The following is a 27,677-nucleotide window of genomic DNA, read 5'->3' as shown; positions in this document are numbered from 1 at the left end:
CAGGAGACCCCCCCCCCCCCCCCCATGTTATGTTACATAGTTACATAGTTAGTACGGTCGAAAAAAGACATATGTCCATCACGTTCAACCAGGGAATTAAGGGGTAGGGGTGTGGCGCGATATTGGGGAAGGGATGAGATTTTATATTTCTTCATAAGCATTAATCTTATTTTGTCAATTAGGAACATTCAGCACCCACCCGCTATCAAGGCAGCTGCCTATCATGTCATGCCCTACCTGCACAGGTGTGCTGGCTACTCAAATGATCCAATTAAGGAGGCCATTTAGTCAGCAGCAGCAGAAGTCCTGTGCCTGGACGCTCCAACAGGGGCCAGACACAAGCAGAAGCAGAAGCAGCAGAAGCAGCAGCAGCACCACCTTTTGTTTTTTGGCTGCAGCAGCAGCAAGGCCCACAGGGCTGGCTAGCTGGCTAGCCAGCAAGCAGGTAGCAATGAAAGTAGGAATCTTTCTTTTTAACCCTGTAAGGGGGTGGTGCACTGTACCCGAAGATACTGCCATATCGGGTCAATGCATAGGGCGACGGAAGCAAGCTTCGAAATCGGCCCCCGTTCTCAAAAATCCATTTAATATATGGTCCCCAGATAGGGGACGTATCAGATATTAAACTGATAAGAACAGATTTTTTTTTTTTTTTTTTTTTATTTCTAAAGCCGAGGAACGTGCTTTCGATTCACCCAAAGTGCAAGAAAAAGTGCAAACGTGTTACACTAAAAAAAAACGTGCACAAAGGATGCGGTCTATCGCAAGCCCTTCTCCGATAGGAGAGAGGCCCCCCAACAAACCTTACCCTTCGCCTCCGGACCAAAAGGTACCTGCGAGGTTCCAGGTTCGATGTCCCTTTTCGCCGAAGCTACTAGGGGACCACAAATGCTCCCGGCATCCCCCTTGGCGTTAGCCAAGGTATCTGCCCGCAGAGCCGATTACGGTAGGTACCCTGCCAAAGCAGGAGTACCCGGGGTGTTTGCAGGGAGGTGCGGAACCTAATGGCCACACACACCTCCCCTAGACCGCCAGGAGGGACACCCAGAAGGGCTACCGCATCCTGACCAATCCTGTGAACACACAACACGCAAAAAGTGACACAGTGAGACAAAAAAGAAATAAATAAGTGAATGTGTGCAGATATACTGCCCGGACATCCGGCCGGATCTATAAAAATTTCTCTGATCCTAGCCAGAAGGCCGGGAATCAAGAGGTGAGTGCCGCAAGGTGAAGAGATTATGGTGCCCGTGCTTCAACTCAGTGAGTCTATTCTCCCAGTGAGTTTCGGCACCTCGGGGGTCACCACTCCCCGAGGCACAAAAGTACCTCGGCTCTAGACCCTCTCAGCCTCATGGCGAGACCCGGAGGGAACAGGTCACATCGGGGCAGCCGTCGAGCTGATTCCTCAGAACCAGCCCCGGAAAGCCCTGGTACACCTGCATCCTCCATGCAGCACCCATACCCACCAGCATGAAAACTGATAAGAACAGATACTACACTTGATCTTAGCCAAAAGGCCGAGAAGCGATAACCGTGAAAGGGGCGGGCCCAACAAGGTCCCCTTCATGGGCACTATCACTGCTTGCTGTCAGGGAGGCTGCCAGACAATTTTCCATGCACACTCTGGGCTGGGGGGCAGTCAACCACCAGTACACACAGCAGAACCTAAACCCATACCATTATTGCTAAGCAGCAAGACAGGGGCCCATTGCACTCCCACGGGGCCTTTTTAAATGCAATCCATAACCCGGATTTGCCAGGAACCCTTCTTACTCCTCCTACTTGCATGTGACACTGGGCTTAGGATCTGCATAGGAAACACACACACAAGCACACACCTACCTTTGTTGCCTGCAGATGCCTCCTTGGCTGTCCCCAAACGGTATCAAACCAACACCCACGGGAAGCTGTAAGCATAGAGGACATGCCTGCACCCCATTGGACTTACCTGTGTGGGTTAAATCCGGGTTATTTGACAACCTATGGCGGTGATGGTTCTGCTCAGGCAGAGCAGTGCTGATGCTCCTCATAAAGCTGTCGCTGCTGTGAAGGTTCTAGGTGACATCACAAATCCCTTTGGTTACATACACAACAAAGCTGGGTTGTTGTTGTTTACACTCTGCAAGGCCTGTGGAAGTGAGTGACATCATAGCACTGTAGTTCTGAGGGTTCAAGATGGATGCAACAATCTCCTGTTGCTTCTATGAAGGCCGTAATAGACGACATCACCAAACAGCTCCATAGTCACATACACAGCAAAGGAGAGATGTTGTTTACACCTAGTGATGTCAGTGGTATTGAGTGACATCACAGCACAGTGCTAAGGCTCCTGGGCCTGGACACAGCAGCGGCTGCAATATCTCAACGGAGAATACGTTTATATCTATGTGTGTGTGTGCGCATATATATATATATATATATATATATATATATATATATATATATATTTCTCCGCCGAAATCACTTTTAAACCCATTTCCACCTTTTTTTCCCTTCTCTTCCTCTTACTTTTTTTTCACGTTTTTTTACGTTTTTCTCCTTTTCGCCTCTTTTCTGGGCGTATTATTCTTCTTTTTCTTCTTTTTTTTCGTCTAATGCATACCCCATCAGTGCAGCAATGCTTATTCAATACCGCCAGCAGATGGAGACACTGGGGGATAATTTTCTAAGGATTTATACTGATTTTTCCTGTCTGAATTTGTCGCACAGAAAGTTGCAGGCCAAATATGTGTGACATTTCTGCGACTTTAGCTTCTAGAGCATTTTTACAACATTATACATAGGTGCTGAATACATAAAAAGCGACTGTTCAGCGACAGACAAGTCGCATCGGCTGAAAGTAGGCCAGAATGTCAGTCCATGTTGGAGCAGGTTTAGATACAGTCTAAAGCATAGATCTCAAAGTCTGTGCACAGAATTTAGCAAGGGCCTCGCACCTTCTGATGCATCAGGTAGGTGCACAATAGCATAGCCTAACCCTCTGTACTTTGGTCTATATTGATGCGGGACATAGACAGCCAGCTGATGACCAATCCATTAGTGCAATGGATGGCTGGAAGCATTTGTCTTTGCCTTTGCAATACCACAGAAGCAATGCATGGTCAATGTACAGCAATGACACACCTGTGTGAACAGCCAGGAGACCCCCCCCCCCCCCCCCCCATGTTATGTTACATAGTTACATAGTTAGTACGGTCGAAAAAAGACATATGTCCATCACGTTCAACCAGGGAATTAAGGGGTAGGGGTGTGGCGCGATATTGGGGAAGGGATGAGATTTTATATTTCTTCATAAGCATTAATCTTATTTTGTCAATTAGGAACATTCAGCACCCACCCGCTATCAAGGCAGCTGCCTATCATGTCATGCCCTACCTGCACAGGTGTGCTGGCTACTCAAATGATCCAATTAAGGAGGCCATTTAGTCAGCAGCAGCAGAAGTCCTGTGCCTGGACGCTCCAACAGGGGCCAGACACAAGCAGAAGCAGCAGCAGCAGAAGCAGCAGCAGCACCACCTTTTGTTTTTTGGCTGCAGCAGCAGCAAGGCCCACAGGGCTGGCTAGCTGGCTAGCCAGCAAGCAGGTAGCAATGAAAGTAGGAATCTTTCTTTTTAACCCTGTAAGGGGGTGGTGCACTGTACCCGAAGATACTGCCATATCGGGTCAATGCATAGGGCGACGGAAGCAAGCTTCGAAATCGGCCCCCATTCTCAAAAATCCATTTAATATATGGTCCCCAGATAGGGGACGTATCAGATATTAAACTGATAAGAACAGATACTACACTTGATCTTAGCCAAAAGGCCGAGAAGCGATAACCGTGAAAGGGGCGGGCCCAACAAGGTCCCCTTCATGGGCACTATCACTGCTTGCTGTCAGGGAGGCTGCCAGACAATTTTCCATGCACACTCTGGGCTGGGGGGCAGTCAACCACCAGTACACACAGCAGAACCTAAACCCATACCATTATTGCTAAGCAGCAAGACAGGGGCCCATTGCACTCCCACGGGGCCTTTTTAAATGCAATCCATAACCCGGATTTGCCAGGAACCCTTCTTACTCCTCCTACTTGCATGTGACACTGGGCTTAGGATCTGCATAGGAAACACACACACAAGCACACACCTACCTTTGTTGCCTGCAGATGCCTCCTTGGCTGTCCCCAAACGGTATCAAACCAACACCCACGGGAAGCTGTAAGCATAGAGGACATGCCTGCACCCCATTGGACTTACCTGTGTGGGTTAAATCCGGGTTATTTGACAACCTATGGCGGTGATGGTTCTGCTCAGGCAGAGCAGTGCTGATGCTCCTCATAAAGCTGTCGCTGCTGTGAAGGTTCTAGGTGACATCACAAATCCCTTTGGTTACATACACAACAAAGCTGGGTTGTTGTTGTTTACACTCTGCAAGGCCTGTGGAAGTGAGTGACATCATAGCACTGTAGTTCTGAGGGTTCAAGATGGATGCAACAATCTCCTGTTGCTTCTATGAAGGCCGTAATAGACGACATCACCAAACAGCTCCATAGTCACATACACAGCAAAGGAGAGATGTTGTTTACACCTAGTGATGTCAGTGGTATTGAGTGACATCACAGCACAGTGCTAAGGCTCCTGGGCCTGGACACAGCAGCGGCTGCAATATCTCAACGGAGAATACGTTTATATCTATGTGTGTGTGTGCGCATATATATATATATATATATATATATATATATATATATATATATATTTCTCCGCCGAAATCACTTTTAAACCCATTTCCACCTTTTTTTCCCTTCTCTTCCTCTTACTTTTTTTTCACGTTTTTTTACGTTTTTCTCCTTTTCGCCTCTTTTCTGGGCGTATTATTCTTCTTTTTCTTCTTTTTTTTCGTCTAATGCATACCCCATCAGTGCAGCAATGCTTATTCAATACCGCCAGCAGATGGAGACACTGGGGGATAATTTTCTAAGGATTTATACTGATTTTTCCTGTCTGAATTTGTCGCACAGAAAGTTGCAGGCCAAATATGTGTGACATTTCTGCGACTTTAGCTTCTAGAGCATTTTTACAACATTATACATAGGTGCTGAATACATAAAAAGCGACTGTTCAGCGACAGACAAGTCGCATCGGCTGAAAGTAGGCCAGAATGTCAGTCCATGTTGGAGCAGGTTTAGATACAGTCTAAAGCATAGATCTCAAAGTCTGTGCACAGAATTTAGCAAGGGCCTCGCACCTTCTGATGCATCAGGTAGGTGCACAATAGCATAGCCTAACCCTCTGTACTTTGGTCTATATTGATGCGGGACATAGACAGCCAGCTGATGACCAATCCATTAGTGCAATGGATGGCTGGAAGCATTTGTCTTTGCCTTTGCAATACCACAGAAGCAATGCATGGTCAATGTACAGCAATGACACACCTGTGTGAACAGCCAGGAGACCCCCCCCCCCCCCCCCCATGTTATGTTACATAGTTACATAGTTAGTACGGTCGAAAAAAGACATATGTCCATCACGTTCAACCAGGGAATTAAGGGGTAGGGGTGTGGCGCGATATTGGGGAAGGGATGAGATTTTATATTTCTTCATAAGCATTAATCTTATTTTGTCAATTAGGAACATTCAGCACCCACCCGCTATCAAGGCAGCTGCCTATCATGTCATGCCCTACCTGCACAGGTGTGCTGGCTACTCAAATGATCCAATTAAGGAGGCCATTTAGTCAGCAGCAGCAGAAGTCCTGTGCCTGGACGCTCCAACAGGGGCCAGACACAAGCAGAAGCAGAAGCAGCAGAAGCAGCAGCAGCACCACCTTTTGTTTTTTGGCTGCAGCAGCAGCAAGGCCCACAGGGCTGGCTAGCTGGCTAGCCAGCAAGCAGGTAGCAATGAAAGTAGGAATCTTTCTTTTTAACCCTGTAAGGGGGTGGTGCACTGTACCCGAAGATACTGCCATATCGGGTCAATGCATAGGGCGACGGAAGCAAGCTTCGAAATCGGCCCCCGTTCTCAAAAATCCATTTAATATATGGTCCCCAGATAGGGGACGTATCAGATATTAAACTGATAAGAACAGATTTTTTTTTTTTTTTTTTTTTATTTCTAAAGCCGAGGAACGTGCTTTCGATTCACCCAAAGTGCAAGAAAAAGTGCAAACGTGTTACACTAAAAAAAAACGTGCACAAAGGATGCGGTCTATCGCAAGCCCTTCTCCGATAGGAGAGAGGCCCCCCAACAAACCTTACCCTTCGCCTCCGGACCAAAAGGTACCTGCGAGGTTCCAGGTTCGATGTCCCTTTTCGCCGAAGCTACTAGGGGACCACAAATGCTCCCGGCATCCCCCTTGGCGTTAGCCAAGGTATCTGCCCGCAGAGCCGATTACGGTAGGTACCCTGCCAAAGCAGGAGTACCCGGGGTGTTTGCAGGGAGGTGCGGAACCTAATGGCCACACACACCTCCCCTAGACCGCCAGGAGGGACACCCAGAAGGGCTACCGCATCCTGACCAATCCTGTGAACACACAACACGCAAAAAGTGACACAGTGAGACAAAAAAGAAATAAATAAGTGAATGTGTGCAGATATACTGCCCGGACATCCGGCCGGATCTATAAAAATTTCTCTGATCCTAGCCAGAAGGCCGGGAATCAAGAGGTGAGTGCCGCAAGGTGAAGAGATTATGGTGCCCGTGCTTCAACTCAGTGAGTCTATTCTCCCAGTGAGTTTCGGCACCTCGGGGGTCACCACTCCCCGAGGCACAAAAGTACCTCGGCTCTAGACCCTCTCAGCCTCATGGCGAGACCCGGAGGGAACAGGTCACATCGGGGCAGCCGTCGAGCTGATTCCTCAGAACCAGCCCCGGAAAGCCCTGGTACACCTGCATCCTCCATGCAGCACCCATACCCACCAGCATGAAAACTGATAAGAACAGATACTACACTTGATCTTAGCCAAAAGGCCGAGAAGCGATAACCGTGAAAGGGGCGGGCCCAACAAGGTCCCCTTCATGGGCACTATCACTGCTTGCTGTCAGGGAGGCTGCCAGACAATTTTCCATGCACACTCTGGGCTGGGGGGCAGTCAACCACCAGTACACACAGCAGAACCTAAACCCATACCATTATTGCTAAGCAGCAAGACAGGGGCCCATTGCACTCCCACGGGGCCTTTTTAAATGCAATCCATAACCCGGATTTGCCAGGAACCCTTCTTACTCCTCCTACTTGCATGTGACACTGGGCTTAGGATCTGCATAGGAAACACACACACAAGCACACACCTACCTTTGTTGCCTGCAGATGCCTCCTTGGCTGTCCCCAAACGGTATCAAACCAACACCCACGGGAAGCTGTAAGCATAGAGGACATGCCTGCACCCCATTGGACTTACCTGTGTGGGTTAAATCCGGGTTATTTGACAACCTATGGCGGTGATGGTTCTGCTCAGGCAGAGCAGTGCTGATGCTCCTCATAAAGCTGTCGCTGCTGTGAAGGTTCTAGGTGACATCACAAATCCCTTTGGTTACATACACAACAAAGCTGGGTTGTTGTTGTTTACACTCTGCAAGGCCTGTGGAAGTGAGTGACATCATAGCACTGTAGTTCTGAGGGTTCAAGATGGATGCAACAATCTCCTGTTGCTTCTATGAAGGCCGTAATAGACGACATCACCAAACAGCTCCATAGTCACATACACAGCAAAGGAGAGATGTTGTTTACACCTAGTGATGTCAGTGGTATTGAGTGACATCACAGCACAGTGCTAAGGCTCCTGGGCCTGGACACAGCAGCGGCTGCAATATCTCAACGGAGAATACGTTTATATCTATGTGTGTGTGTGCGCATATATATATATATATATATATATATATATATATATATATATATATATTTCTCCGCCGAAATCACTTTTAAACCCATTTCCACCTTTTTTTCCCTTCTCTTCCTCTTACTTTTTTTTCACGTTTTTTTACGTTTTTCTCCTTTTCGCCTCTTTTCTGGGCGTATTATTCTTCTTTTTCTTCTTTTTTTTCGTCTAATGCATACCCCATCAGTGCAGCAATGCTTATTCAATACCGCCAGCAGATGGAGACACTGGGGGATAATTTTCTAAGGATTTATACTGATTTTTCCTGTCTGAATTTGTCGCACAGAAAGTTGCAGGCCAAATATGTGTGACATTTCTGCGACTTTAGCTTCTAGAGCATTTTTACAACATTATACATAGGTGCTGAATACATAAAAAGCGACTGTTCAGCGACAGACAAGTCGCATCGGCTGAAAGTAGGCCAGAATGTCAGTCCATGTTGGAGCAGGTTTAGATACAGTCTAAAGCATAGATCTCAAAGTCTGTGCACAGAATTTAGCAAGGGCCTCGCACCTTCTGATGCATCAGGTAGGTGCACAATAGCATAGCCTAACCCTCTGTACTTTGGTCTATATTGATGCGGGACATAGACAGCCAGCTGATGACCAATCCATTAGTGCAATGGATGGCTGGAAGCATTTGTCTTTGCCTTTGCAATACCACAGAAGCAATGCATGGTCAATGTACAGCAATGACACACCTGTGTGAACAGCCAGGAGACCCCCCCCCCCCCCCCCCATGTTATGTTACATAGTTACATAGTTAGTACGGTCGAAAAAAGACATATGTCCATCACGTTCAACCAGGGAATTAAGGGGTAGGGGTGTGGCGCGATATTGGGGAAGGGATGAGATTTTATATTTCTTCATAAGCATTAATCTTATTTTGTCAATTAGGAACATTCAGCACCCACCCGCTATCAAGGCAGCTGCCTATCATGTCATGCCCTACCTGCACAGGTGTGCTGGCTACTCAAATGATCCAATTAAGGAGGCCATTTAGTCAGCAGCAGCAGAAGTCCTGTGCCTGGACGCTCCAACAGGGGCCAGACACAAGCAGAAGCAGCAGCAGCAGAAGCAGCAGCAGCACCACCTTTTGTTTTTTGGCTGCAGCAGCAGCAAGGCCCACAGGGCTGGCTAGCTGGCTAGCCAGCAAGCAGGTAGCAATGAAAGTAGGAATCTTTCTTTTTAACCCTGTAAGGGGGTGGTGCACTGTACCCGAAGATACTGCCATATCGGGTCAATGCATAGGGCGACGGAAGCAAGCTTCGAAATCGGCCCCCATTCTCAAAAATCCATTTAATATATGGTCCCCAGATAGGGGACGTATCAGATATTAAACTGATAAGAACAGATACTACACTTGATCTTAGCCAAAAGGCCGAGAAGCGATAACCGTGAAAGGGGCGGGCCCAACAAGGTCCCCTTCATGGGCACTATCACTGCTTGCTGTCAGGGAGGCTGCCAGACAATTTTCCATGCACACTCTGGGCTGGGGGGCAGTCAACCACCAGTACACACAGCAGAACCTAAACCCATACCATTATTGCTAAGCAGCAAGACAGGGGCCCATTGCACTCCCACGGGGCCTTTTTAAATGCAATCCATAACCCGGATTTGCCAGGAACCCTTCTTACTCCTCCTACTTGCATGTGACACTGGGCTTAGGATCTGCATAGGAAACACACACACAAGCACACACCTACCTTTGTTGCCTGCAGATGCCTCCTTGGCTGTCCCCAAACGGTATCAAACCAACACCCACGGGAAGCTGTAAGCATAGAGGACATGCCTGCACCCCATTGGACTTACCTGTGTGGGTTAAATCCGGGTTATTTGACAACCTATGGCGGTGATGGTTCTGCTCAGGCAGAGCAGTGCTGATGCTCCTCATAAAGCTGTCGCTGCTGTGAAGGTTCTAGGTGACATCACAAATCCCTTTGGTTACATACACAACAAAGCTGGGTTGTTGTTGTTTACACTCTGCAAGGCCTGTGGAAGTGAGTGACATCATAGCACTGTAGTTCTGAGGGTTCAAGATGGATGCAACAATCTCCTGTTGCTTCTATGAAGGCCGTAATAGACGACATCACCAAACAGCTCCATAGTCACATACACAGCAAAGGAGAGATGTTGTTTACACCTAGTGATGTCAGTGGTATTGAGTGACATCACAGCACAGTGCTAAGGCTCCTGGGCCTGGACACAGCAGCGGCTGCAATATCTCAACGGAGAATACGTTTATATCTATGTGTGTGTGTGCGCATATATATATATATATATATATATATATATATATATATATATATATATATATATATTTCTCCGCCGAAATCACTTTTAAACCCATTTCCACCTTTTTTTCCCTTCTCTTCCTCTTACTTTTTTTTCACGTTTTTTTACGTTTTTCTCCTTTTCGCCTCTTTTCTGGGCGTATTATTCTTCTTTTTCTTCTTTTTTTTCGTCTAATGCATACCCCATCAGTGCAGCAATGCTTATTCAATACCGCCAGCAGATGGAGACACTGGGGGATAATTTTCTAAGGATTTATACTGATTTTTCCTGTCTGAATTTGTCGCACAGAAAGTTGCAGGCCAAATATGTGTGACATTTCTGCGACTTTAGCTTCTAGAGCATTTTTACAACATTATACATAGGTGCTGAATACATAAAAAGCGACTGTTCAGCGACAGACAAGTCGCATCGGCTGAAAGTAGGCCAGAATGTCAGTCCATGTTGGAGCAGGTTTAGATACAGTCTAAAGCATAGATCTCAAAGTCTGTGCACAGAATTTAGCAAGGGCCTCGCACCTTCTGATGCATCAGGTAGGTGCACAATAGCATAGCCTAACCCTCTGTACTTTGGTCTATATTGATGCGGGACATAGACAGCCAGCTGATGACCAATCCATTAGTGCAATGGATGGCTGGAAGCATTTGTCTTTGCCTTTGCAATACCACAGAAGCAATGCATGGTCAATGTACAGCAATGACACACCTGTGTGAACAGCCAGGAGACCCCCCCCCCCCCCATGTTATGTTACATAGTTACATAGTTAGTACGGTCGAAAAAAGACATATGTCCATCACGTTCAACCAGGGAATTAAGGGGTAGGGGTGTGGCGCGATATTGGGGAAGGGATGAGATTTTATATTTCTTCATAAGCATTAATCTTATTTTGTCAATTAGGAACATTCAGCACCCACCCGCTATCAAGGCAGCTGCCTATCATGTCATGCCCTACCTGCACAGGTGTGCTGGCTACTCAAATGATCCAATTAAGGAGGCCATTTAGTCAGCAGCAGCAGAAGTCCTGTGCCTGGACGCTCCAACAGGGGCCAGACACAAGCAGAAGCAGAAGCAGCAGAAGCAGCAGCAGCACCACCTTTTGTTTTTTGGCTGCAGCAGCAGCAAGGCCCACAGGGCTGGCTAGCTGGCTAGCCAGCAAGCAGGTAGCAATGAAAGTAGGAATCTTTCTTTTTAACCCTGTAAGGGGGTGGTGCACTGTACCCGAAGATACTGCCATATCGGGTCAATGCATAGGGCGACGGAAGCAAGCTTCGAAATCGGCCCCCGTTCTCAAAAATCCATTTAATATATGGTCCCCAGATAGGGGACGTATCAGATATTAAACTGATAAGAACAGATACTACACTTGATCTTAGCCAAAAGGCCGAGAAGCGATAACCGTGAAAGGGGCGGGCCCAACAAGGTCCCCTTCATGGGCACTATCACTGCTTGCTGTCAGGGAGGCTGCCAGACAATTTTCCATGCACACTCTGGGCTGGGGGGCAGTCAACCACCAGTACACACAGCAGAACCTAAACCCATACCATTATTGCTAAGCAGCAAGACAGGGGCCCATTGCACTCCCACGGGGCCTTTTTAAATGCAATCCATAACCCGGATTTGCCAGGAACCCTTCTTACTCCTCCTACTTGCATGTGACACTGGGCTTAGGATCTGCATAGGAAACACACACACAAGCACACACCTACCTTTGTTGCCTGCAGATGCCTCCTTGGCTGTCCCCAAACGGTATCAAACCAACACCCACGGGAAGCTGTAAGCATAGAGGACATGCCTGCACCCCATTGGACTTACCTGTGTGGGTTAAATCCGGGTTATTTGACAACCTATGGCGGTGATGGTTCTGCTCAGGCAGAGCAGTGCTGATGCTCCTCATAAAGCTGTCGCTGCTGTGAAGGTTCTAGGTGACATCACAAATCCCTTTGGTTACATACACAACAAAGCTGGGTTGTTGTTGTTTACACTCTGCAAGGCCTGTGGAAGTGAGTGACATCATAGCACTGTAGTTCTGAGGGTTCAAGATGGATGCAACAATCTCCTGTTGCTTCTATGAAGGCCGTAATAGACGACATCACCAAACAGCTCCATAGTCACATACACAGCAAAGGAGAGATGTTGTTTACACCTAGTGATGTCAGTGGTATTGAGTGACATCACAGCACAGTGCTAAGGCTCCTGGGCCTGGACACAGCAGCGGCTGCAATATCTCAACGGAGAATACGTTTATATCTATGTGTGTGTGTGCGCATATATATATATATATATATATATATATATATATATATATATATATTTCTCCGCCGAAATCACTTTTAAACCCATTTCCACCTTTTTTTCCCTTCTCTTCCTCTTACTTTTTTTTCACGTTTTTTTACGTTTTTCTCCTTTTCGCCTCTTTTCTGGGCGTATTATTCTTCTTTTTCTTCTTTTTTTTCGTCTAATGCATACCCCATCAGTGCAGCAATGCTTATTCAATACCGCCAGCAGATGGAGACACTGGGGGATAATTTTCTAAGGATTTATACTGATTTTTCCTGTCTGAATTTGTCGCACAGAAAGTTGCAGGCCAAATATGTGTGACATTTCTGCGACTTTAGCTTCTAGAGCATTTTTACAACATTATACATAGGTGCTGAATACATAAAAAGCGACTGTTCAGCGACAGACAAGTCGCATCGGCTGAAAGTAGGCCAGAATGTCAGTCCATGTTGGAGCAGGTTTAGATACAGTCTAAAGCATAGATCTCAAAGTCTGTGCACAGAATTTAGCAAGGGCCTCGCACCTTCTGATGCATCAGGTAGGTGCACAATAGCATAGCCTAACCCTCTGTACTTTGGTCTATATTGATGCGGGACATAGACAGCCAGCTGATGACCAATCCATTAGTGCAATGGATGGCTGGAAGCATTTGTCTTTGCCTTTGCAATACCACAGAAGCAATGCATGGTCAATGTACAGCAATGACACACCTGTGTGAACAGCCAGGAGACCCCCCCCCCCCCCATGTTATGTTACATAGTTACATAGTTAGTACGGTCGAAAAAAGACATATGTCCATCACGTTCAACCAGGGAATTAAGGGGTAGGGGTGTGGCGCGATATTGGGGAAGGGATGAGATTTTATATTTCTTCATAAGCATTAATCTTATTTTGTCAATTAGGAACATTCAGCACCCACCCGCTATCAAGGCAGCTGCCTATCATGTCATGCCCTACCTGCACAGGTGTGCTGGCTACTCAAATGATCCAATTAAGGAGGCCATTTAGTCAGCAGCAGCAGAAGTCCTGTGCCTGGACGCTCCAACAGGGGCCAGACACAAGCAGAAGCAGAAGCAGCAGAAGCAGCAGCAGCACCACCTTTTGTTTTTTGGCTGCAGCAGCAGCAAGGCCCACAGGGCTGGCTAGCTGGCTAGCCAGCAAGCAGGTAGCAATGAAAGTAGGAATCTTTCTTTTTAACCCTGTAAGGGGGTGGTGCACTGTACCCGAAGATACTGCCATATCGGGTCAATGCATAGGGCGACGGAAGCAAGCTTCGAAATCGGCCCCCGTTCTCAAAAATCCATTTAATATATGGTCCCCAGATAGGGGACGTATCAGATATTAAACTGATAAGAACAGATTTTTTTTTTTTTTTTTTTTTTTACATTTTTATTGAAAAAACTCAAAAACTTAAGTACATCACAAAAAATGTTTACAATACATCAAATACTGTTTTCCATAAATGTAAATTCCATATAGCTAATGCTTTTTTCTGCCCATATCTCTTTTTATCAATTAAATAGTACAAGTAAACTTCACTGTATATCATCTTCAAACATTCTTTTTCACAAATAAAATCTCTTTTGAAGACAAGGATATTACGAACTTTCCATAATACATTTTTTGTACAGTTGATAAAAATCCACAAAATTCTCTCTTTTTCTTTTGTAACTCCATCACTTTTGCCATATAAAACAACTTCATGATTTAAAACTTTTAGACCTGTTAGGAATTTCAATAAAGAACCAATTAGTCTAAAAACCTTTTGTGCAAAATAACAATTCCAGAAAAGGTGCAAAACAGTTTCATCTATATTGCAATTATCCCGGGGACAGACACATACAGCATTTAGACCTCTTCTATATTGGAAAAATCTTACCGGAAGACACTCATGGATAATCATCCATGCTAAATCCTTGTGCTCATTAAAAAGATATGGCTCGTTTACCTTTTTCCATATTTGTACACACCTATTATAAGAAAAATTAGAGACCATACATATTTCTTCTTGCAAATTTAACTGTACTTCTATCTTGCGAGCATCCCTCAAGGTTAACAAGTCAAAGTCTTTAAGGTTATACATACGTATAATTTTTTCTAAGATGGCATAATGTTTAGGCGGAGTTAAAAGTACAGGAGAAGATAATGATAAAAACACCCATTCTCTTTTTCTAAAAATATGTCCCGCAGAGTACTTTAAAAAACAGGACCATACACTTTTCATAAAAAGTCCCCTAAAACACCAACTAAAAAACCTTAAGTATAAAAATTTTCTAATACAGGGAACCTGTTTTCCTCCATTTTTTTGTGACTTATACATAGTATCTCTTTTTAATTTTTCTGCTTTAGAACTCCATAGAAACTCAAAGAGAATCCTCTGAAGTTGCCTAGACATAAGTTCATTAGGAGGATAAATCATATTTAAATAGAGCATAATGGGTATTAGCATAGCCTTAATCACCAAAATTTTACCTTCTAAGGATAATTTCCTAAGGGACCAAAAGTCTACCTTTTTCTTTACCTTTTCTTTTACCATTAGCCAACTTTCCTCACCATTGTTATTTTTATCAAAGATGACTCCAAGGATTTTTATTTTTTCTGACTGTAATTTTAGGTTTGGTATTTGCACGTTTTCCCATTTACCTATATAAAAACAGTCACATTTAGATAAATTAAGTTTAAAAGCAGAAGCTTTACAAAAGAAATCAGTAACATCAACAACTCTTTGTAAAGAGAAGGCACTTTCACAAAAAACATTAATATCATCCATATAGCCACACACTTTAAGGGTGGCATTATTACCTCCAGGAACTGGCACTCCTTTTATTATTTTATCATTCCTTATTAAGTTTAACAGAGGTTCTATTGCACATATAAACAGTATAGGAGACAGAGGGCAGCCTTGCTTTACCCCTGATGATAAATTAATAAAATCTGTAAGGAAACCATTTATTAAAATCCTGCTAAAAGAACCTTTATATAAGAGAGCAATTTGCTTAATAAATATGTTAGGAAAACCCATGCGTTGTAAAACCATCCATAAAAAACAATGTGATACTCTATCGAACGCTTTATGAAAATCTAGAGATAGAATGGCTAGATTTTGATTCCGCTCTTGCTGATACCATATGACGTCCCTAATAGCATTTAAAGGTTCAGCTACACTCCTTCCTGGGACACCACATACCTGATCCACATGGATGACCTTGTACAAAAACGGCTTCATTCTGTTAACAAAAATTTTTGACATAATCTTATAATCAACATTAAGAAGCGTAATTGGTCTCCAATTTTCTAAGCTGTTCCTATCCCCCTTTTTGGGGATCAGAGACACTATACCACTCCTCCAAGATAAAGGTAGAACATCAGAATTAAAAGCCTCCTTAAAAATATTAAGCAAATCATCTTTAAAAATCTCCCAAAAGGTTTTATAAAACTCTACAGGAAGTCCATCAGAACCTGGTGTTTTACCTGTGGATAAACTTTTAGCAGCAATTTCTAATTCTTGGCATCTTACTTCTGTGCAAAGTGCATCTTGGTCCTCCTTACTTAAACCACAAACTAAAGTGCTTAGGAGAAAATTAGCAGCAGATATATCAATGGGTTTCTCATTAAACAGATCTTGATAAAAGGATTTAGCTTTGGATAACATTCCTACATTAGTAGTTTCATCCTCAATGTTAATCATTAACTTTTTTGTTTCCATTACCTTTTTAAAAAAGAATCTTGTACACTTTTCATCCTTCTCTTTACATTCAACTTTGGAGTTAAAAATTATTTCTTTCCCTTTGTTAGTTATAGCCTTCTGAATATCACTTTTAACACTTAAAATCAGATCATCTACATATACACCCAGCTCTTTGAGTTGATAATAGGTTTGTAGTTTTGTGTTAAGATCTCTATACCATTTCAATTTCTCTTTTGTTTTTTTAACACCCATCTTAATAAAATACTCTTTAAATTTTACCTTGCAGAATTCCCACCATGCTAAAAGAGAATTAAAATTAGTCCTTGAGTTCTGCAATTTTTTAAAAAGATAGATAAAATTACATTTAATTTCTTCATCTTCAAGCAAAGAGACATTCAGACGCCAGACTCCTTTGGCTCTGCAAACCCCATCAAACTTACATGTAGCAGATAAAATCTTATGATCTGAAAAAAAGGTAGAAGTCAATTGCATATTCCCATAAAATGCAAATCCAGAAGCAAAAATATAATCAATCCTTGACATATAAAGGCTATTCTCCCAGGTATACCCAGGGTCATTAGGGAAAGAGGTTCTCCACAAATCTTTTAAATTAAAATCAACTATAAAATCCTTTAGTTGTTTTTCAGTCTTATCTTTCCTTTGTTCAGATCCTCCAGCCCGCTCCTCTCCTGCCATTATACAATTAAAATCACCAGCGATGATAAGCGGGGATGAACCCGGTAAATAAAACTGAATTTTCTCTAATAAATCAGATCTTTCATCCTTATCTGGAGAGGCATATACATTTAAAAGTCTCATATTCATGTCATTATAAATAATATGAACGAGCAGGGCTCTACCGGGTACAATGTCTGTGAAGGAGGTAACTTTATACTCACTGCTCTTGAACAGTATGCCAACACCAGTCACTTTCCTCTCATTATCCCCTGACCACACAGACGGGCCAAGAGTCCATTCAGATCTCAAAGATGAATAATTGATATCATAATCAATGGCACATTCCTGTAAAAATAAAATGTCTGTAGGCAAAGAAGACAAGAAAGAAAATAAAGCAGCCCTCCTCTCTGGGCTCTTCAAACTCCTCACATTGAAGGAGGAGATATTAACACTTGGTAGCTCCTGGGTCATTCATTATCCTCAGACAAAGAACCCCAATCTGTAGGTGGTGACACAAATTCCTCAATATTAACAGGGTCGGATGCTGTTATAACCTTTTGGCAGACAATCTCCACGTTCCCCTCGTCCGCACTAACTCGACCACTCCTTTTGATGTTAAGGCCCTTTTCCTCTTTCCGGTCTCTGCTTTTCCTCTTTCGCCGTTCTTCTACATCCATCTCCTCTGTATCCCTTCTGGGCGGTCCAGGACCCTCAACTTCCATGAGAGGAGAACCCCTCACTTCTATCTCAGGTCCCACGACCTTCCCCGGGGACACAATGCTTTTGGAGACATGAGCCACAGCAGGTATCACAGGAATTCCGGTAGCAGAAGACTCAGGCATCACTTTCAGGGTGTGGGTCTTAGGCACAGGCACAGCATCCATGGAGCTCTTCCTCATCGAGGGACCAGCCGACGTAGCCACAATATTGGCCCAGGAGCGTTGAGGACAATCCTTAAAAGCATGTCCTTTCCGCTTACACACATTACACAGAATCTCATTTTGACAGTCCAAAGTGGTGTGGCCTTTTTGGCCACATCTTTTGCAAATAACCACTTCCTCTTTGCAAGATTCTTGTGTATGACCATATTCATGGCATTTCCTGCAATAATACGGCATCCCAGGGTAGAATAAATAGCCACGTTTACGCCCAATTAAAAAATTTGCAGGTGGGCGACACAGACCTCCAATTCCTCTCACATCTTCTCTGAACTTAACAGCAAACTTATGCTTTCCAGTCCAAAAGTCCATTGCATTCATTATTTTATGAGAGTATTTGACTTCCGCACAATATTGGTTTAAAAATAAGACAATGTCTCTTATATCCACGTATGGATCGTGCATAGTAACCACCAGTGGAACATCGCCATTAGAATATAGAGCAATGAAAACAAGTCCTTTCATATCCTCCTCATTGGCAAGCTCCCGAACTTTCTCAAACATATGGTCACATGCAGATGCGGAAGTCAAGGTAAGAATGAAAAGTCCTTTACCTGGGTCTTTTAGGCAAAACACATCTTCTCTCTGAATGTGCAATAAATCCAGCATAATTCTCTTGACAAAAAATTCCAAAGTCATCTTCTCCTTTTTCTCCTCATCCACTTCAATACGGAAGGTGTTCTTAATCCGAGTTTCAGTATGCGCAGCAAACCTAAGGGTCGCCATGGGGGATCGCCTTCCCGTTCTTTGTAAGTCCTCCTCCTATAGCAGCATGAGGCTTAAGACGGCTAAAAAACCGCCGATGCCTCAAGGCCGAAGGTTCGACGAACTCAGAGCCCCTTGACAAGATACAAGATCTTAGCCAAAAGGCCGAGAAGCGATAACCGTGAAAGGGGCGGGCCCAACAAGGTCCCCTTCATGGGCACTATCACTGCTTGCTGTCAGGGAGGCTGCCAGACAATTTTCCATGCACACTCTGGGCTGGGGGGCAGTCAACCACCAGTACACACAGCAGAACCTAAACCCATACCATTATTGCTAAGCAGCAAGACAGGGGCCCATTGCACTCCCACGGGGCCTTTTTAAATGCAATCCATAACCCGGATTTGCCAGGAACCCTTCTTACTCCTCCTACTTGCATGTGACACTGGGCTTAGGATCTGCATAGGAAACACACACACAAGCACACACCTACCTTTGTTGCCTGCAGATGCCTCCTTGGCTGTCCCCAAACGGTATCAAACCAACACCCACGGGAAGCTGTAAGCATAGAGGACATGCCTGCACCCCATTGGACTTACCTGTGTGGGTTAAATCCGGGTTATTTGACAACCTATGGCGGTGATGGTTCTGCTCAGGCAGAGCAGTGCTGATGCTCCTCATAAAGCTGTCGCTGCTGTGAAGGTTCTAGGTGACATCACAAATCCCTTTGGTTACATACACAACAAAGCTGGGTTGTTGTTGTTTACACTCTGCAAGGCCTGTGGAAGTGAGTGACATCATAGCACTGTAGTTCTGAGGGTTCAAGATGGATGCAACAATCTCCTGTTGCTTCTATGAAGGCCGTAATAGACGACATCACCAAACAGCTCCATAGTCACATACACAGCAAAGGAGAGATGTTGTTTACACCTAGTGATGTCAGTGGTATTGAGTGACATCACAGCACAGTGCTAAGGCTCCTGGGCCTGGACACAGCAGCGGCTGCAATATCTCAACGGAGAATACGTTTATATCTATGTGTGTGTGTGCGCATATATATATATATATATATATATATATATATATATATATTTCTCCGCCGAAATCACTTTTAAACCCATTTCCACCTTTTTTTCCCTTCTCTTCCTCTTACTTTTTTTTCACGTTTTTTTACGTTTTTCTCCTTTTCGCCTCTTTTCTGGGCGTATTATTCTTCTTTTTCTTCTTTTTTTTCGTCTAATGCATACCCCATCAGTGCAGCAATGCTTATTCAATACCGCCAGCAGATGGAGACACTGGGGGATAATTTTCTAAGGATTTATACTGATTTTTCCTGTCTGAATTTGTCGCACAGAAAGTTGCAGGCCAAATATGTGTGACATTTCTGCGACTTTAGCTTCTAGAGCATTTTTACAACATTATACATAGGTGCTGAATACATAAAAAGCGACTGTTCAGCGACAGACAAGTCGCATCGGCTGAAAGTAGGCCAGAATGTCAGTCCATGTTGGAGCAGGTTTAGATACAGTCTAAAGCATAGATCTCAAAGTCTGTGCACAGAATTTAGCAAGGGCCTCGCACCTTCTGATGCATCAGGTAGGTGCACAATAGCATAGCCTAACCCTCTGTACTTTGGTCTATATTGATGCGGGACATAGACAGCCAGCTGATGACCAATCCATTAGTGCAATGGATGGCTGGAAGCATTTGTCTTTGCCTTTGCAATACCACAGAAGCAATGCATGGTCAATGTACAGCAATGACACACCTGTGTGAACAGCCAGGAGACCCCCCCCCCCCCCCCCATGTTATGTTACATAGTTACATAGTTAGTACGGTCGAAAAAAGACATATGTCCATCACGTTCAACCAGGGAATTAAGGGGTAGGGGTGTGGCGCGATATTGGGGAAGGGATGAGATTTTATATTTCTTCATAAGCATTAATCTTATTTTGTCAATTAGGAACCCACCCGCTATCAAGGCAGCTGCCTATCATGTCATGCCCTACCTGCACAGGTGTGCTGGCTACTCAAATGATCCAATTAAGGAGGCCATTTAGTCAGCAGCAGCAGAAGTCCTGTGCCTGGACGCTCCAACAGGGGCCAGACACAAGCAGAAGCAGAAGCAGCAGAAGCAGCAGCAGCACCACCTTTTGTTTTTTGGCTGCAGCAGCAGCAAGGCCCACAGGGCTGGCTAGCTGGCTAGCCAGCAAGCAGGTAGCAATGAAAGTAGGAATCTTTCTTTTTAACCCTGTAAGGGGGTGGTGCACTGTACCCGAAGATACTGCCATATCGGGTCAATGCATAGGGCGACGGAAGCAAGCTTCGAAATCGGCCCCCGTTCTCAAAAATCCATTTAATATATGGTCCCCAGATAGGGGACGTATCAGATATTAAACTGATAAGAACAGATTTTTTTTTTTTTTTATTATCTTTTTTTTTTTTTTTTTTTTTTTTTTTTTTTCCTCAGTTACAGACTATTGTTTGGACGATCATCAGGTCACCTACCAAGACTCGTCACTTAAAACAATATCTGAAAAAACATCATACGGAAAAAACTAACTAAGGGAACCGAGTGCCAAGAAAAAGTGACCAAACAACAAAACAAAAAAACATGTCAAAAACAATCACAGAAATTGGTCAAAAACTTACAGCTTTCTCCTTTACGTACTTCTTATAAATTTTTCCATCGTGTATGCATCCAGATTTTCTCCGCTTCTTCTTCACCAATTCTCTTTTTGTCCAGTAGAAAGATAGTAAAAATCCTTCCTAAAAACAATCTTTTCAATTCCCTCGGAGAAATAACAACATTTTTAAAAACAAGCAAATTGCGTGAGTCCCATAAAACCTCTTTAAAAACAGAAAAAAGAATCCAATTAGTACGTGTATCTTCCTTTTTACTAAGATCTTGACCAATAAAAACTTTCTCAAAAGAAAAACTGTTATATCCAGTGAGTTGGATTAAAAACTTCTTTAAAAACATAAAAAATTCTTTTGCATAAAAACAGTCCCAATAAAGGTGCACTAAGTCTTCTCTACCTCCACAACCCTCTCTTGGGCATCTGTCACTTATTCTCAAACCTCTTCCATTTAAAAAAGATCGGGTTGGGAGGCAGCCATGAAAGGACATCCAACTAACGTCTTTTTGTCTGTTTGATAGTCCAATAACTTTAAAAAACTTCCAAATCTTCACAGACTGAGCATTAGTGCAGAATGGTACTTCATATAATCTCTCATTTTTCCTTATTTCTTGTTCTATTTTCTTTTTATCAGGTTCACCTAAAGAGCTCAAACCAAATTGATCATTGAAAGACCTGAGGAGCACATAGAAGGTAGGTATCACATGTGCTATGGGTCTCCTCAAATCCCTCTCACACCAGCCCCATTTGGAAAACAACCATCCTGCAAGGTATTTACTCATGTCTGCCGCCCTATTATTGCACTGTATCAATTTAAAAATTAAAAGAAAATAGTGCACCTTTAAAAACAGATCAATGTTTGGAAAGTTATATCCGCCCAAATTCATACTCTTCATCACTTCTTCTCTTCTCATTTTCTCCATCTTAGACCCCCAGAAGAACACAAAAAGCTTCCTTGTGACTCTCCTAGTCCATAACTTCCCTGGAGGAAGCACCATAGCCGTATACAAGAGAAGCGGTAGGATTACAGACTTAATGATAAGAACTTTCCCTTTAAGTGACAAGTTCCTTAACCTCCAGAAGGATAGCTTCTTCTCAATTTTACTGTCCAAAGTCTCATAACTTTTCTTTCCTTTGAGGTCTTTATCAAATATCACTCCTAGCACTTCAATGTCTTCTTTTTCCTTAACACCATCCACTACTATATTCTCTTGGTTCCCAAAACTGCATAATTGGCACTTCCCCCAGTTCACATTCATCCCAGCCACACAACAAAAAATCCTCACATGCAAATTTACTCTGTTGAGATCTGCTTGGGATGTACAAGTAAAAACCACATCGTCCATATAACTTAAAACCTTTAACTTACTACCATCACTACCTGGAATAAAAACACCACTCACACATTTATCTTTCTGCACATTCTTCAACAGGCCCTCTATAACGCATATAAACAGAATTGGGGAGAGTGGGCATCCCTGTCTGACTCCAGACAAGACATTAAAAGCAGGCCCCACATGCCCATTTACTAAAATCTGACTTGTCACCCCATGATAAAAACTCATAATAACAGATAATAACTTTTCTGGAATACCTAAGTGTTTTAGAGCAATGAACATAAAATCATGTGCAACCTTATCATAAGCCTTTTCGAAATCTATGGACTCAACAAACAGTGCATTCTTGTTAAAGTTACTGTAATAAATAGAGTCTCTTAAAAGCAATAAATTATCTGTTATTTTTCTTTTCGGTACTGCACAAACTTGGTATTCTCCCACAAGGTGGTCCACTACATCACTCAGTCTATTAGCCACAATCTTAGCAATTATCTTGTAGTCACAATTTAATAAAGTTATAGGTCTCCAATTTTTAAGATCTCTGCCATCACCTTTTTTATGAATTAATGTTATGACCCCTTTCTTCATAGATTCAGCTAAAACACCTGAGTTAAAAACATATTGCACCACCCGTGTAAACTCTTTACTTAAAATATTCCAGAACGCGGAATAAAACTCAGCGGGGAGACCATCACAGCCTGGTGTCTTCCCTTTGGCCATCTTATCCAGGGCCTGCTTGATCTCCCCTTCACTAACATCATCAATCAAAAAATCTACTTTTTCAACAGGAACATTATTCTCCAAAATATTACAATAATCATTCATCTCCGTCTCACTGGCTCTGCTCTTATTACTAAAGAGTGTCTCATAAAATCTGCCAATCTCCTTCACCATCTCCTCTCCAAAAACTTCCCCCGTAGGGGTAAAAACAGATTTAAAAACACCTTTAGCATTAAAACATTTTTTAAAGAAATACCGTGTACACTGCTCATTTTCTTCTAGGTGCTGCACTTTAGACTTATATACAATATTCCTTCCCTTTTCCAACAACCTTTTTTTCATCTCCCCCTTCACCTTAACAATCTCATCCTCCACCTCCACACCAACACGTTTAAACTTATAGAGAGTCTCTAACCGGGATACAAGCCTTTCATCACTCCTCCTCTTCTCTTGTGCTCTCTTTATGCAAAACATCTTAAAGAAATTAGAAAACTCTCCTTTAGCCCATTCCCACCACACTAAGACATTACTAAAATCAGGTTGTTTAGAAACACAGGATAAAAACACATGATTAAAACCAGCCATTACTTCCTCATCTTCCAATAGACTTACATTTAATTTCCAGAGCCCCCTCCCAAAATGAAGGGACTCTGTGACACTTATCTCAGCCGACACCATCTTGTGGTCTGAGAAAGTTGACATCATTTGATTGCACCGGACCACCTTAATCCCATCAGAGACCAGGATGTAATCGATCCGGGATTTACAGCGGCCACTATCTGATATGTACGTATATCTTTCATCAGTGCTAACCATCAGTCCAACATCAGTAAAATGCAAGTCTTGAATAATTTGATTTAAAACATTGGAAGTAATATCAGTTCTAACCTCAGCAGAGCTCTCACGATCATTGACGGATCTAATGCAGTTAAAATCGCCAACAATAATAGTATCTTCACGACCAGGGATAAAAAACTTAAGGGACTCTAAAAAAGACAAACGTGCTTGTTTTTCTGCTGGAGCATACACATTAAAAATTCTCATCCTCTGGCCCAAAACCTCAAAAATTAAAACCATACAACGACCAGGTACTAAAGTTTGGCAATTTAAAACTTTAATGTCCCTGTTTCGCAATAAAATCCCAACACCTTCATTTTTGTTTTCTGCACATGTGGACCAGAAGGACTGCCCACACTTCCACTCATTTGCATAAGGTGCTGACTTTATTGCACACTCCTGTAAACATATCACATCACTTCTAACATTCTCAAGAATATCAAAAATTGCAGCTCTCCTAATTTCAGACTCAATACTTCTTACATTAATAGTTGTTACAACCAAAGTCATAATAACTAGGAAAAGAAAACCAAATGCTTTAAAATCCATCTTAACTTAGAAATTAACATTTTGGCCTTCAACTTTCCTATGTAAACTTGCAAAACAATCAGGCGACCCTATGTTAGAGTCCCTGTCTATTTCATTATCACTACCAAGAACAAGGGCTTCCTGATCCTCAGACCAGCTCCCTGTCTTACACCTTTTATTCACAACCTGCACATCCTCATCTTCCTCCTCCTCTTCTTCCTTACTGCGAGAAACTCTCTGACCAGGTGTTAGAGATCTCTGAGATGACCCAACAACCTCCATTCCCTCCTCCTCCCCCACAATTGGGTTTGGACATTCAATATCATCCATAGCCTCTTCACTAGAAAGAACATCACCATACACTGTCTCAATTTTCTCCACCACTTTCACTTTTTTTGCTTTTTTCTTTTTCACCAAGGTAAATTCACCTCCCACACCTGTCTCCTCACCAGTCACAGCAGTGGAAACACCCTCCTCCCCTGACCTCTCCTGAGTGCTAATGTGCTCCACTATCACAGAACTTTCCTCAGCCACCTGTGCCACATTAACACTCACACTCACACTCTCACCAACTCCAGGAACAAACCTCCCTCCCCCTTTTTCTCTTTGTTCTCCTCTATTCCCAGCTGCATCAGCATAACTTCTCTTCTTTTTATACCACATATCACAGCCTCTTGCCAAATGTTCCTCACTTCCACAGATATCACATGTCTTCTTCTCTGTACAAATACTTGCTTCATGACCAGTTTTCCCACAATTTCTGCAACATTCTCCTTTCTCAGGGCAATAATCCTGCACATGGCCATAGGCATGGCACTTTCTACAATATTGCAACTGGCCTTCATAAAAGCAGAAACCTCTCTCTCCTCCGATAGAAAACACCTGTGGTATGCTCTTCCTTCCATCTTGCATTCCTTCATCTTTTTTAAATTTTACAATAAACTTTCTCTTACAATTAAAGTACCCAAACTTGTTCTTAAGTCTTCCTATAAATTTCACTTCCTCGCAATACCGGAACAAAAAGTTTGTAACCATTTCATCAGAAACCTTAGGATTATACATGTGGACAATTACTACCTTTGTTGTATTCATAAATAATGGTTCCACTTTAATCTTCTTCATTATAGCAGGCTCACTTTTCCTCTTCATTTCTTCAAGATCCATATAGACTTTCTGGCAAATCTCAGAACCACAAAAAGTAATATCATAAATTCCTTGCCTAGGAAAATCCTGTATAGCCAATACATTCCATACCTGTAGGTAATCAAGCTTGCGAAGAATCTCCACAACGATTTGGTCAAGTCCGATCGTCCCCCGGTGCTCGCCAGGAACGTAGATCCGCACCGTGTCCTCAAGTCCACGCGCCTTCTCGCTCATTTTTGCAGGTAAAACCCACGATCGCAGCTCAGCAACAATCCAGGGCCCCCCGTAAAGAGGGCCCCGATCACCACTCCTTTCAACCCAAACCACGCACAGAAATCCACACGTGATCTTAGCCAAAAGGCCGAGAAGCGATAACCGTGAAAGGGGCGGGCCCAACAAGGTCCCCTTCATGGGCACTATCACTGCTTGCTGTCAGGGAGGCTGCCAGACAATTTTCCATGCACACTCTGGGCTGGGGGGCAGTCAACCACCAGTACACACAGCAGAACCTAAACCCATACCATTATTGCTAAGCAGCAAGACAGGGGCCCATTGCACTCCCACGGGGCCTTTTTAAATGCAATCCATAACCCGGATTTGCCAGGAACCCTTCTTACTCCTCCTACTTGCATGTGACACTGGGCTTAGGATCTGCATAGGAAACACACACACAAGCACACACCTACCTTTGTTGCCTGCAGATGCCTCCTTGGCTGTCCCCAAACGGTATCAAACCAACACCCACGGGAAGCTGTAAGCATAGAGGACATGCCTGCACCCCATTGGACTTACCTGTGTGGGTTAAATCCGGGTTATTTGACAACCTATGGCGGTGATGGTTCTGCTCAGGCAGAGCAGTGCTGATGCTCCTCATAAAGCTGTCGCTGCTGTGAAGGTTCTAGGTGACATCACAAATCCCTTTGGTTACATACACAACAAAGCTGGGTTGTTGTTGTTTACACTCTGCAAGGCCTGTGGAAGTGAGTGACATCATAGCACTGTAGTTCTGAGGGTTCAAGATGGATGCAACAATCTCCTGTTGTTTCTATGAAGGCCATAATAGACGACATCACCAAACAGCTCCATAGTCACATACACAGCAAAGGAGAGATGTTGTTTACACCTAGTGATGTCAGTGGTATTGAGTGACATCACAGCACAGTGCTAAGGCTCCTGGGCCTGGACACAGCAGCGGCTGCAATATCTCAACGGAGAATACGTTTATATCTATGTGTGTGTGTGCGCATATATATATATATATATATATATATATATATATATATATATATTTCTCCGCCGAAATCACTTTTAAACCCATTTCCACCTTTTTTTCCCTTCTCTTCCTCTTACTTTTTTTTCACGTTTTTTTACGTTTTTCTCCTTTTCGCCTCTTTTCTGGGCGTATTATTCTTCTTTTTCTTCTTTTTTTTCGTCTAATGCATACCCCATCAGTGCAGCAATGCTTATTCAATACCGCCAGCAGATGGAGACACTGGGGGATAATTTTCTAAGGATTTATACTGATTTTTCCTGTCTGAATTTGTCGCACAGAAAGTTGCAGGCCAAATATGTGTGACATTTCTGCGACTTTAGCTTCTAGAGCATTTTTACAACATTATACATAGGTGCTGAATACATAAAAAGCGACTGTTCAGCGACAGACAAGTCGCATCGGCTGAAAGTAGGCCAGAATGTCAGTCCATGTTGGAGCAGGTTTAGATACAGTCTAAAGCATAGATCTCAAAGTCTGTGCACAGAATTTAGCAAGGGCCTCGCACCTTCTGATGCATCAGGTAGGTGCACAATAGCATAGCCTAACCCTCTGTACTTTGGTCTATATTGATGCGGGACATAGACAGCCAGCTGATGACCAATCCATTAGTGCAATGGATGGCTGGAAGCATTTGTCTTTGCCTTTGCAATACCACAGAAGCAATGCATGGTCAATGTACAGCAATGACACACCTGTGTGAACAGCCAGGAGACCCCCCCCCCCCCCCCATGTTATGTTACATAGTTACATAGTTAGTACGGTCGAAAAAAG

The 27,677-nt window shown here is 43.4% G+C and overlaps 6 non-coding genes and 3 pseudogenes across 6 annotated transcripts; all 9 read right to left on the bottom strand.

Moving 5' to 3' along the window:
* Positions 1 to 487: 487 nt before the first annotated feature.
* On the bottom strand, positions 488 to 676 carry LOC130329023 (U2 spliceosomal RNA). The gene has a single exon (XR_008872856.1). It is a non-coding gene; the product is annotated as a U2 spliceosomal RNA (small nuclear RNA).
* Positions 677 to 1,422: 746 nt separating this feature from the next.
* On the bottom strand, positions 1,423 to 1,532 carry LOC130329035 (U2 spliceosomal RNA; annotated as a pseudogene).
* A 2,096-nt stretch (positions 1,533 to 3,628) lies between these two features.
* LOC130329046 (U2 spliceosomal RNA) lies at positions 3,629 to 3,819 on the bottom strand. Its single transcript, XR_008872864.1, has one exon. It is a non-coding gene; the product is annotated as a U2 spliceosomal RNA (small nuclear RNA).
* A 2,095-nt stretch (positions 3,820 to 5,914) lies between these two features.
* Positions 5,915 to 6,103, bottom strand: LOC130329022 (U2 spliceosomal RNA). Its single transcript, XR_008872855.1, has one exon. It is a non-coding gene; the product is annotated as a U2 spliceosomal RNA (small nuclear RNA).
* A 746-nt stretch (positions 6,104 to 6,849) lies between these two features.
* Positions 6,850 to 6,959, bottom strand: LOC130329034 (U2 spliceosomal RNA; annotated as a pseudogene).
* A 2,097-nt stretch (positions 6,960 to 9,056) lies between these two features.
* Positions 9,057 to 9,247, bottom strand: LOC130328952 (U2 spliceosomal RNA). Its single transcript, XR_008872794.1, has one exon. It is a non-coding gene; the product is annotated as a U2 spliceosomal RNA (small nuclear RNA).
* A 2,101-nt stretch (positions 9,248 to 11,348) lies between these two features.
* LOC130329051 (U2 spliceosomal RNA) lies at positions 11,349 to 11,539 on the bottom strand. The gene has a single exon (XR_008872870.1). It is a non-coding gene; the product is annotated as a U2 spliceosomal RNA (small nuclear RNA).
* Positions 11,540 to 13,630: 2,091 nt separating this feature from the next.
* On the bottom strand, positions 13,631 to 13,828 carry LOC130329015 (U2 spliceosomal RNA). The gene has a single exon (XR_008872849.1). It is a non-coding gene; the product is annotated as a U2 spliceosomal RNA (small nuclear RNA).
* A 6,860-nt stretch (positions 13,829 to 20,688) lies between these two features.
* On the bottom strand, positions 20,689 to 20,861 carry LOC130329029 (U2 spliceosomal RNA; annotated as a pseudogene).
* Between the last annotated feature and the right edge of the window lie 6,816 nt (positions 20,862 to 27,677).

This window comes from Hyla sarda, unplaced genomic scaffold (genome assembly GCF_029499605.1).
Source record: "Hyla sarda isolate aHylSar1 unplaced genomic scaffold, aHylSar1.hap1 scaffold_315, whole genome shotgun sequence".
In the NCBI taxonomy this organism is placed as follows: domain Eukaryota; kingdom Metazoa; phylum Chordata; class Amphibia; order Anura; family Hylidae; genus Hyla; species Hyla sarda.
This window is presented reverse-complemented; position numbering and strand designations above follow the sequence as displayed.